The following is a 12,083-nucleotide window of genomic DNA, read 5'->3' on the forward strand; positions in this document are numbered from 1 at the left end:
GGCTGAGGCAAGAGAATTGCTCGAACTCAGGAGGTGTGGGTTGCCAAAATTGTGCCACTGCACTCCAGCCTGGATGACAGAGAGACTCAGTCTCAAAAATAAATAAATAAAATAATGTTAAAAGTGCAAGCATGAGAAATCATCTAGCCCAGTAGTTCCTACTGTCTATAAAACAGCCCACCAGGGTCCTGAGGAGCTTTTTCAGTGGTACAGATTCCTGGACATTGTGGATTTAACACAAGATCAGTGAGTCTTTAATTCCCCAAAGGACCTTAAAGGCCACCAAATTTGGAAATCATTTGGCTAGCCCATCTTATTTCACAAAGGAGGAAACCATCCCTCAGAAAAGTGTTTTTGTTCTCAGGATCCCAGAGCTGATTAAGAGGAAACCTGACTCTTAAATCAAAGGCTGACCCTTCCAGTCTTGTGTTCATCTCATCCATTTCCAGACAGAAAGCATGCTGCCACTTTTAGAAGATCTTGGACATTTTAAAGAGGCAGATTTGGGATTTGGATGTAGTTATTTCAGGAAGGTGGGTTTTCTGTTTTGCTCTATAATAAACAAAGCCTGCTTCCCTCCATGTGGAGTCTTACCAATAGTTCGTTGACCTTGAGGAGGTAAGCCACCATCATTCTGAACTGCCCTTATGTAAATAGGGGATTGTGGTGGCTTTAAAATATGTTCACAAATTCTTTAGACTCCTCCAAGAGGTGGAGTCGAACTGCCTTCCCCTGGAGTATGGGCTGTACTTAGTAACTGGCTTCTAAGGAAAAGAATGTGAAGGAAGTGATGGTGGGTGAAATCTGAGATGAGCTCATGAAAAGATATTGAAGCTTCCGTCTTGCTTTGTCTCATAGATTGTTTGCTCTGGGGGAAGCCAGCTGCCACGTCATAAAGATGCTCAGGCGGCTCTGTGGCGAGGCCAGTGTAGAAAAGAATTGAGGTTTACTGTCAACATCTCAAACTAACTTGCTGGGATTGTGAGTTAGACACCTTATGAGTGGATCTGCCAGTGCTCATCAAGTCTTCAAATTATTGTTAATCTGGCCAGTGCCTTGACTACAACCTCATTAGAGCCTTTGAATTAGAACCTCCCAGCTAAGCCATTTCTGATTGATGTTGAGATAATATTTGTTGTTTGAAGCTGCTAAGTTTTGGGATAATTTGTTACATAGCATAGATAACTAATACAGAGATACTTTAATATGCACCAAAATAGAGCTGCTTAGTTTGTAGGTTTGCAAGGGGAGTCATATGTTAACATTTATTGAATGCTTTAGTTAGACTCCAACCAAATGAACTGCATATTAGATATAAAGAAGCGATCACATATTATTATCAGATTGCAACACATTTCATGTTCAATTAACTGAAATGCTTTTTCTACAGCAAGTCTTTGTTCATCTTCTTATCCCCACTGTACACTTATAAAAGGTCACTGTCAAGATAGAAAAGTATATATACGATTTAGATGTCTGACTCAGTTACTAACGACCATGAGCATGTTTTTCAAATAGGAAAAGCAAGGTTCATTTCAACTTGCTCTTTTTCACACGATGCTCTTTGTTTACTTTTTGGTATTGCATTTCACCGCCATGCCGGACGCGTCTCTTATTAAAGAGGCTGTTTACTTATCTCTCTCCCACGGTCTCATAAGCCTTACTTTTAAAAACAGCCGTGGCAGACTTTGCACCAAAAAAGCAAGCCGTGTTTCTACTAGGAAACATTTAGGGAAACGGGTTTTTTTTCCTTCATGAAAATTTCACCAAGTATAAATTAACATGTCTCAAACTAATGGGCCCTTTATATTGATTTAAATAAATAGCCTCCTTTCTCAAAAATCACGACTTCTGAGCATGTTCTTAAATTCAACACTAGTTATTTTTTTTCCTAAAACATATGAAATAATCATGTGCATAGAGATCCTAAGTTGGTCTTTCTTCTGGATCTGTATGATGTCGGAAAGCCAAGATGGTATCTTTATTTGCTTGTTTGTTTTTGAGACAGTCTGGCTCTGTCACCCAGCTAGAGTGCAATGGCACTATCTTGGCTCACTGCAACCTCTACCTCCCGGCTTCAAACAGTTCTCCTGCCTCAGCCTCCTGAGTAGCTGGGATTACAGGAATATGCTAATTTTTATATTTTTAGTAGAAATGGGGTTTCACCATATTGGTCAGGCTGGTCTCAAACTCCTGACACAGGTGATTCCCTCGCCTCAGCTTCCCAAAGTGCTGGGATTATAGGCGTGAGTCACCTCACACAGAAATTATATTTTTCAAACAGCCTTTACTGATCTAACAAGTATCTTTATGTATAATTTATTTACTCCTAACATTGTTTGATGTCTTATATTTAGAGACATAAAGGTCTCTTTTATTCAAATGATAGAGAATTTTGTTTTCTTTCATTTTTCTTTTTCCAAATTGGGGAGGAAAATGCAAAGAGCTCCCAAATGGAGGCAAAAACAAACCTAAAGTGTGTTTAAGCAAATTTTTTCCCCCATTTTCTCTTTCCATTTTCATGTCGGGCATAGCTGAAATCTAGTGTGGTGGTTGAAAAGTTTTACTCCCTTTCATCCCCTCCTCCCTCCTTGTTCCCAACTCAAAATTATTACACCCAAGCAGGGCATAGGGTACCTATTAGTCTAGATGAATAAGAAAGAGCTAGATTCCGGCCAGGCGCCATGGCTCACGCCCATAATCCCAGCACTTTGGGAGGCCGAGGCAGGCAGATCACGAGGTCTGGAGTTCAAGACCAGCCTGGCTAACATAGCAAAACCCCGTCTCAACTAAAAATATAAAAATTAGCTGAGTGTGGTGGCACACGCCTCTAGTTCCAGCTACTTGGGAGGCTGAGGCAGGAGAATCGCTTGAACCTGGGAGGCAGAGGTTGCAGTGAGCTGAGACCACGCCACTGCACTCCAGCCTGGGTGACAGAGTGAGACTCTGTCTCAAAAAAAAAAAAAAAAAAAAAAAAAGAACGAGCTAGATTCCTAATTAATAAATATCATTTATTGAATGACCACAACAGAGGACCCTTCTAGGTGTGGTGGGGGCAGGGATCAGAAAGCTGTAATCTTCAGGAGTTGCAAACGGTAGGCAGTAGCTTGGGGTTGGGAGTGAGGCTGGCTGTAACCTCTCCATGTGGCAGCTTCCTGCAGGGGGCACTGTAGACCAATCTGGTGAGCCTCCTCCCCAATCATGGGAGATAGGTTGTGATATCAGTGTGGGTATGGTAGGCACAAGAGACAAGTCTCGGGTATTAAACAGGAAGCGGCCATTCTCATTAAAAATTTCCCAGGGCTGCTCTCCCATCTACCCTAAAGCTGTTTCACCAGTTTGTCATGCTGTCATCATTATTCTCAAACGTGTAGGTAAATATTTTATTAAACATCTTCACTGCTTGGCAGTTAGGGAGTCCTTTGCCTCCCAGACTTGGCTGTCGCCCAGTGCTGCCTGGAAGGGTGGGAGTACAGTGGCCCCTGGAACGCTCCACGGAGTTTGCAGTCGCAGCACTAGAGAGCGATTCTGTCAAGCCATTTCCACCTGGAAACCATTTTCTCCTTTGGCCTCTCGAGCTTAATTTTTTCCATCTTCTTTTTAAACCAGTCACCAACTTCGTCTTGATGAAAGGTGCCGCGGCCCCCAGAAGAAAATGGTTACACCTTGCGACTCCACCTGGAAGCAGTTGACACAGGGCCACAGTCACCTTCCCTTCCGCCTCTCTACCACCCTTGCGACTTGCCCCTTCTCCACTGTGACCTGCCTTGCCAAACCGAAATCTAAGTATCATAGCTGCAGATATGCAGGCTCCGTGCACCCGGCCCCACGCACTCTACAAGTTATGTCTGTGAACTTCCAACGTTCTCATCATCACTTCCACGCCTTGCCTCGGAGTCCCATCTGCTCGCGAATTTGCCAGCAGCAAACACATAGACCCACAGGCCACACATGAGCTTGGGCAACGTGGGGCCTGCTTTTTAATAAGTCTTTGCGTTGGGCCATTTACACAGCCTAGGAGGCGGTCAGAGCAACAATCGGCAGAACAGCTGTAATGTCATCCCATCCTACGTTTGGGTTACAAGTAGCCCAACCCGACAAGATCTGCTCTTGGGTCAGAAATCCCAATTTTGGAGGACTGTGGGTATGAGCGCCCTCGTCTGGCGAACAGAGGAAACGCCTTCTTGTGCCCCACATTTCAGTTCCCTCTACCGGCCGAGCAAAGAGAAGCGTTGGCTTATGTTACAGCCCCAGATTCCAGAGTTCAGGGTGGTACTATCAGATTCTGAAACCAGAGCCCTCCAGATTCAGAGGTTTTCTGGAGTTGACACTGAGACCCACCACAGTAGCCCACGTTGCAATTTCTACAATTACCCATCAGCTAATTCCAAGTGACTGAAAAAAATTAATTGAAGGGAAGGAAGGAGAGGGAGAACGGACTGTCATCTGTGAAGGGACAATTCAAATAGGTCAAAATCAAATCTATTTAGCCAAATGTGGTATTGACGCCTAGAAAGACAGAGGGAAAAAAGCAAAGTATTAGATGTGAAGACAATAGGGGATATGGACTGTACAGCCGATTTCTGAGCAAGATATTCATGCTAAAAATACTACTACTGTTTGTAAAGGGCATGAGAAATCAGATTGTGTCTGTGTCCATGGGTGGGAGGAAGCAGAGGCTGTGCATACAAACCCCCAACATTAGAACAAGACCGAGAAAGGACCCTAATCCCAGAGGAGTAGGGATGAACATAAGAATAATTTGAAGTGAACCAGAAAATTAATTTCACCATCATCCTCTTACTTTTGTGGGTCCAATGATGCTGGTGGCCCCCAGTGGCTGGCCACACCTCTGGGTTCTCAAAAGGACCCCCAAGACCCCATCACCCGCTCAGCAAAATGCCACATGAGAAAGGAGGGCATGATCTGGTGTTGTACCTTCTAGTCTAAGTCACAAATAATCATGAGCATTCAAAAACATTCATTGCCCAAGTGGCTGCTGGGGAGGCCTGGCCTGACAGAAGGCGTTCATGAGAAAGACCCGGGGGGTTAGCTGATCACCAGCTTGATGTGAACCTACAGCGCAAGGAGGCTGTTGAGAACCCTAATGCAATCTGAGGCTCTATTAATAGCACAGCAGAGTGTGGAAGGAGGGAAGCAATACTCCCAGCGCGTGCTGGCAGGTCAGGCCACATGCAGTTTTATGCTCAGTCCTGCGGGCTGTATTTTAAGAGAGGCACTGGAAAATTCAAGTCTGCTCAGAAGAGCATGAAAGGATTGGACATTGGTATTTAGACAGCATCTCTATTAGCTTTACAGTCCTTTTGCAATTGGCAATACCAGAAAGATCATTACACGGAGTCTCCGTAGCCAGTTGCAGGAATCACGTTCCTAATATTTACTTAACCTCCTGAGTGTTGGGGTCCCCTCTCTGTATAATGGGGTCAGTAATTTCTGCCCAATCTACCACTTCCGAGCATAATTTGAGGATGGGTCAGTTGGGCTGGTGTGTATGGAGCATTCACTGAGTGCCCAGCTCCGTGCCAGGTACAAAAAGAAACACAGCGAGGGATCTGTTTTTGAGGAGCTTGAAGTCTAGCTGGACAGACGGGTCCATAAGCGGATACTTTGCTTATAATGTGACAGAGGATGATAAAAATACATGCATTGATTTGAAATGAGATACAATTAATTTCTCATAAAGAGTGACAAGACAGCAAAGCAGAGTCCCTGTGGAATATGGACTTTCAAGTGCAGAAACAGGAAAATAAGTCATTGGAGGTCAGGGTAGAGAGGCCATCAGGGAGAGAAGATTCGAATCAGAAAAGTTCAGAGTCAGAAGACAACTGAAGTGTCTCAGCAGTGTCAGGCGCCGTTATGACTTCAAGGAGGAGGAAGGCTAAAACATTTCTAAACCACTCACTGGATATGGAGATGAGGAGTTCATCCTTCATGGTCAAGAGAGATCTTTCAGGAAAATGATGAAGGAAGAGATAGACTTCACTTAGGAAGTGTGTGAATGATACCTTTATTGAGCACCTACTGCATACCTAGCCTGGTGCTACTCACTTCGGACCTTCAAAGAGCAAAAGATTTTGTTCCAGCCTACCACACTATTGGTTGGTGCGTTAGACTAACACCTGTATGTCCATTAAGGACTAGTGGAAGATCATTATATGAACTGTTCGACCGGGTGAGGCAGACAGCATCGTGGTTTAAATGACCGGTGGGCCTGACCCAGGACAGTGTTCCATATAGTCACATGCATACCAGAAGAAAAAAGAATTGGTGGTAGTGCCCTCCAAATATGACCTACCTTCGTCCCCTTTCCCTTGATTCTTGGAGTTTCAATTCCCAGAAGCATTCAGAAACACAAGTCTTGTCTTAACATCCCACATGTTTGGTCCCATTTTATTTGCCAGTGAAATTAATATTACTCTTTACCCTGCTCACATCTAGATCCAACATGCGTTTTTTTTCATCAGTGGGTTTGTGTTTGGTTGATTAGTTATTCATGTATAATGTAAGATGACAAGAGCTGTAATACAAAGAAGTGATTGTGGAGAATGCAGGCGTACAAGCTCTGGGGTTGGCTTTTTTTTTTGTAGGGGTGTGGATGGGTAGGCAGGTTAGGAGAAGCATGTGGATTACTTGCAGATGGTTGAACCTCTCCCCTTACCAAGCTGGTGACTCAAGCAAAATAGGGGGAATGAAAATGAATGGCATGTGCTTGCTCATCTCGTCTCCTCGACCTGCATCCTGGGCCCCTCATCAGCTTCTGGATCTGCCCCATGCAATCGCCTAACTCATTCAACATCTGGACTTGAGATCCCACCTTCCGGCTGCTTCCGGAAGTCTGGATCGCTTCCAATGTATCTTTTGTACGTTGTCTTCTTTCATAGGTTGAATTTGCACAAAGGTGATCCACTTTATAGATTAGCTCTTCCTCTACCTTGACTTCTAGAACCTCCACCAAAATGTCTGTTTACCTCACAGTAGCCAGAGAGGTCTTTATGGGGTGCAAGTCAGATCCCTCCAACGGCTTCCTACTACATTGAAGCCCCTTGCTGCCACCTGAAAGACTCGATGTTGTGTTCTAGGCCTGCTTTTCCAACCTCGTATTATATAATCAGCCTCTATCATTTCTTTCATTGATTTTTTTTTTTTTTTTTTTGAGACGGAGTCTCGCTCTGTTGCCCAAGCTGGAGTGCACTGGCACGATCTTGGCTCGCTGCAACCCCCGCCTCCTAGACTCTAGCAATTCTCCTGCCTCAGCGTCCCGAGTAGTTGGGACTACAGGCACACGCTGCCACACCCAGCTCATTTTTTGTATTTTAGGAGAGACGGGTTTCACCAGGTTGCCCAGGCTGGTCTTGAACTCCTGAGCTCAGGCAATCCACCCACCTCAGCCTCCCAAAGTGTTAGGATTACAGGCGTGAACCACAGTGCCCGGCCTCATTTATTTCTATTTATTTATTTATTTATTTAGAGACCGGTTCTTACTCTGTCATCCAGGCTGGAGTACAGTAGCATGATCACGGCTCACCACAGCCTTGACCTCCTGGGCTCAGGTGATCCTCCCACCTCAGCCTCCTGAGTAGCTGGGACTATAGGTGTATGCCACCAAGCCCAGCTAATTTTGTCAGGCTGGTCTCAAACTCCTAGGCTCAAGAAATCTTCCTGGCTCAACCTCCCAAAGTGCATAGGCATGAGTCACCACGCCCAGCCTCTATCAGTTTTTAAACCAAACAAGCCATTTCCTTCTTCAAGCCCTTTGCGTATGCCATTTGTTCCTTTTGACTGGGTTGTTCTTTCTCCACTCACTATGTTGGTATCTGCTTATCCTTCTTTTAAAAAAGTTGTTTGCTAACCCTTTTTATTTTTATTTTTATTGTTGAGACGGATGCTTGATCTGTCATCCAGGCTAGACTGCAGTGGCACTATCTCGGCTCACTGCAACCTCCACCTCCCTGGTTCAAGTGATTCTCTTGCCTCAGCCTCCTGAGTAGCTGGGATTACAGGGACCCACCACTGCACCCAGCTAATTTTTGTTATTTTTAGTAGAGACAGGGTTTCACCATCTTGGCCAGGCTGGTCTCAAACTCCTGACCTCGTGATCAACCGGCCTCAGCTTCCCAAAGTGCTGGGATTAGAGGTGTGAGCCACCACGCCCAGTGTTTGCTAACTTAAGAAAAAATTTTAGTTTATGTATGTAAATGTATGAGTTACATGTGTAATTTTGTTACATGCATAGATCTCATAGTGGTAAAGTCAGAGTTTTGAGGTTATTCATCACTCAAGTCCATTGTATCCATTAAGTAATTGCTCATCATGCACTTCCCCCATCCCCTCACCCTTTCCTTATTTTTTCCTCTCTCTCTTTTTTTCTGAGACTGAGTTTAGCTCTTGTCACCCAGGCTGGAGTGCAGTGGTGTTATCTCGGTTCACTGCAACCTCCGCCTCCCAGGTTCAAGCAATTCTCCTGCTTCAGCCTCCCGAGTAGCTGGGATTACAGGTGTGCACCACCACACCCGGCTAATTTTTGTATCTGTAGTAGAGATGGGGTTTCATCATATTGGCAGGCTGGTCTCGATCTCCTGACCTCAGGGGATCCACCACCTCGGCCTCCCAAAGTGCTGGGATTACAGGCGTGAGCCACCATGCCTGGCCCCTCACCCTTTCAAGCCTCCATTGTCTGTTACTCCACACCCTACATCCATATGTACACATAATTGAGCTCCCACTTGTAAGTGAAAATATGCAGTGTTTGTCTTTCTGTCTGTGGCTTGTTTCACCTAGGGTAATGTCTTAGAAGACATTTGGTTTTTTTAACTGAGTAGTGCTTTATCGTGTGTATGTACCACATTTTCTTTATCAAGTCCTCTGTTGATGGACACTTAAGTTGATTCCATATCTTTGCTATTGTGAATAGTGCTACAATAAACATATGAATGTGGGTATCTTTTTGATATACCGATTTCTTTTCCTTTGGGTATACACTGTTAACGGTTACCAGTAGCGTGTTTGCTGGACCAAATGGTAGTTCTAGTTTTAGTTCTTTGAGAAATCTCCATACTGTTTTCTATAAAGGCTGTGTTAATTTACATTCCCACCAATAATGTATGAGTTCCCCTTTCTCCGTATCTTTATCCTTCTTCAACTCTTAGTTCAAATACCACCTCCTCACCAAGGTCTTTTCTGATCAATCTCTCTAAAGCTGCCTCCCCACCCATTGCTTTATTTATTTCCTGCATATCACCAACGCCATGTGAAGTTATCCTGTTTCTTTCTTTCTAGAGAATTGTCTGGAAACTCCACTGGAACAAGACTTCATCTGTTTCACCTCCAGCACCTAGAACAATGCCAACCTGTGGTAGGAGATCACCAGGTATTCGTTGAATGAATAAACTTTAAATTTCTATAATTCTTTTCCAAAAACCGGCTCTATTTTTAGAAAGCTCAACATCCAAATATCAACTAAGAGACCTATTAAAGAGGCGATTATTTAAATTACAAGGTGGACGCATTGATGTACAAAAGTTTCCCTCTGTCTTCAACAACTGTCGTAAAGCCTGGGGAGAACAGAAGCTTAACACCAAAATCTAAAATATTTTCTGCCTATTCCCAAATCAGTTTCTATCACATTATTCGATTTTTCTTCTTTCTAGTGCTTCTCACTCTGAAATTATTGTGCTAATTTCTGTTTCCTTGCTAATTGCTGCTTCTCACCCCCACCCAAGAGAGGAGACCTTGCTTGTCTTATTTGCGGCACAAGCCTGGCACAAAGTAAGTGCCCAGAAGACATTTGTTGAATAAGTGAATTTTAAATGCTTAGAAATAAAGAGAAAGAAGCAATTAAATGAAATGCAATGAAACACACAAATATCCACATGTTCACAAAAAAATCAGGCCCCAGAGACTGTTTTAGCAAGAGAGCTGCAACCGGAGGGTGAAGAGCTGACCACACAGTGAGCCAGGCATGAATTAGATCCCATTTGTGACCCACTCCCCATCATCTGTCAGAACTCATCACAGAGTTGGACTGGGAAGTGGTGGCTCAGACACAGGGACCCGGGACACATAGGGGACCTTGCAGGTGGCCAGGATCAGAAGACAAAGCTGGACCTTCAGGGAAGCAGGCTGTGCCTGGATGTCTCAGGTCACCAACAGGATGATGTTGGTTACAATTCCCTGAGGTCTACCATGAGCTGCCAGAAGGGTGGGAGCAGCAGCAAGATTGTCCTGTGACTGGGAGGGCTTTGGTTGCTTTACCTGCTCCAGAGCCTGCAGCTGAAGATGATCTTGATTTAACCCAATTCAAACCAGCACCTGTTATATGGAAAACAGTGCACTAGGTGCAACAGGGGTGAAGGAAGAGGTGTGCCACCTGTGCCCATGCTGAGGACAGCCACAGACAGATCAGGCCAGAGCAAAGGTGTCTATCAAACAGGATGAGGGGTGAAGTGGCAGGGGAAAGGGTACCAGCAGCCTGGAGTGATGACAAGAGAGGCAGAAAGACTTCCCAGAGGGACCAGCGCTGGAGGCGGCTGGCAAGGAGGGCCTTCCAGGGGCAGGCGAGCTAGGGCATGTGTGGGGAGCCTGGAGAGACCTATTGGGCCGAAGGCAGGAAGATTCTGCAGGTAGGTGCAAGGTAGGTGCAATTTATTACCAAAAGTTCCAGTAAAGTCCCTCAGGGCCAATCCCTGAAGCCTGTGAGCAAAGGAAAGTGGTTTTCCAAGTAAATGCCTGGAGAGCAGCTGCAAGGCTTTGCCAGGAAGGGGAAGGCAGGCAGAACCACAGGCAGCGCTGCAGTGATGAACGATACATCAGAAAGGTATCTGGGGCATGTCGGGATTGAACGAGATAATGAATGATCATAGGGAGGCATGAGGGGAGACTGGGGAAGAGAGCGGGTAATTATAAAAGCAATGGAAGAATGTTTAGTTTGGTCCTGGACAAACTGACTCTGAAATTAATCTGGAGTACAGCAGTGTTCATAGCAGCATTACTCATAATAGCCAAACAGTGGAAACAATGCAAGACTCAAGTGTCCATCAACAGATGACCTGATAAACGAATATATATAGGTGGTGCATACATACAGTGTCATATTATTCAGCCATAAAAAGGAATAAACGAGTGATATATGCATGCCATAATGTAGATGAGCCTTGAAGACATTATGCTAAGTGAAAGAAGCCAGATATAAAAAGATAAGTATTATACGATTCCACTTACAGGATCTACCCAGAGTCTTCAAATTCCGGCAGACAGAATGGTGTCTGCCAGGGACTTGGGGAAGGGGACAATGGAGTTAGTGTTTAATGGGTGTAGGATTTCAGGTCGGAATGATTAAAAAAAAAAGTTTTGCACTAGATCATAGCCAAAAGACTGAGAAGTGATGATTTTTAAAAAGTTCTGAGAGGCCGGGTGCGGTGGCTCACGCCTGTAATCCCAGCACTTTGGGAGGCTGAGGCAGGTGGATCACGAGGTCAAGAGATCGAGACCATTCTGGTCAACATGGTCAAACCCCGTCTCTACTAAAAATACAAAAAATTAGCTGGGCACGGTGGCGCGTGCCTGTAATCCCAGCTACTCAGGAGGCTGAGGCAGGAGAATTGTCTGAACCCAGGAGGCGGAGGTTGCAGTGAGCCGAGATCGCGCCATTGCACTCCAGCCTAGGTGAAAAGAGCGAAACTCCGTCTCAAAAAAAAAAAAAAAAAAAAAAAAGTTCTGAGAATACAGTTGTTTTTTTTGAGACGAAGTCTTGCTTTGTCACCCAGGCTGGAGTGTAATGGAGCGATCTCTGCTCATCGCAACGTCTGCCTCCCAAGTTCAAGTGATCCTTCTGCCTCCGCCTCCCAAATAGCTGGGATTACAGGCACCTACCACTATGCTTGGCTAATTTTTGTATTTTTAGTACAGACAGGGTTTCACCATGTTGGCCAGGCTGGTCTCGAACTCCTGACCTCAAGTGATCCACCCACCTCGGCCTTCCAAAGTGCTGGGATTACAGGCGTGAGCCACCGTACCCAGCCTGGAAATAGACTTAAATGTGGCGGAAATGCATAGCGGTGATGGTA

At 44.9% G+C, this 12,083-nt stretch overlaps 1 long non-coding RNA gene across 1 annotated transcript in view; it reads left to right on the plus strand.

Annotated features, from left to right (window-relative positions):
• The window catches only part of LOC128932151 (uncharacterized), a 51,221-nt gene that overhangs the window by 9,421 nt on the left and 29,717 nt on the right, over positions 1 to 12,083 (plus strand). Inside the window, exon 2 of the long non-coding RNA XR_008481630.2 lies at positions 9,298 to 9,388. This is a non-coding gene — a long non-coding RNA (uncharacterized LOC128932151). The remainder of the gene's footprint in view (positions 1 to 9,297; positions 9,389 to 12,083) is intronic.

This window comes from Callithrix jacchus, chromosome 5 (genome assembly GCF_049354715.1).
Source record: "Callithrix jacchus isolate 240 chromosome 5, calJac240_pri, whole genome shotgun sequence".
NCBI lineage: Eukaryota > Metazoa > Chordata > Mammalia > Primates > Cebidae > Callithrix > Callithrix jacchus.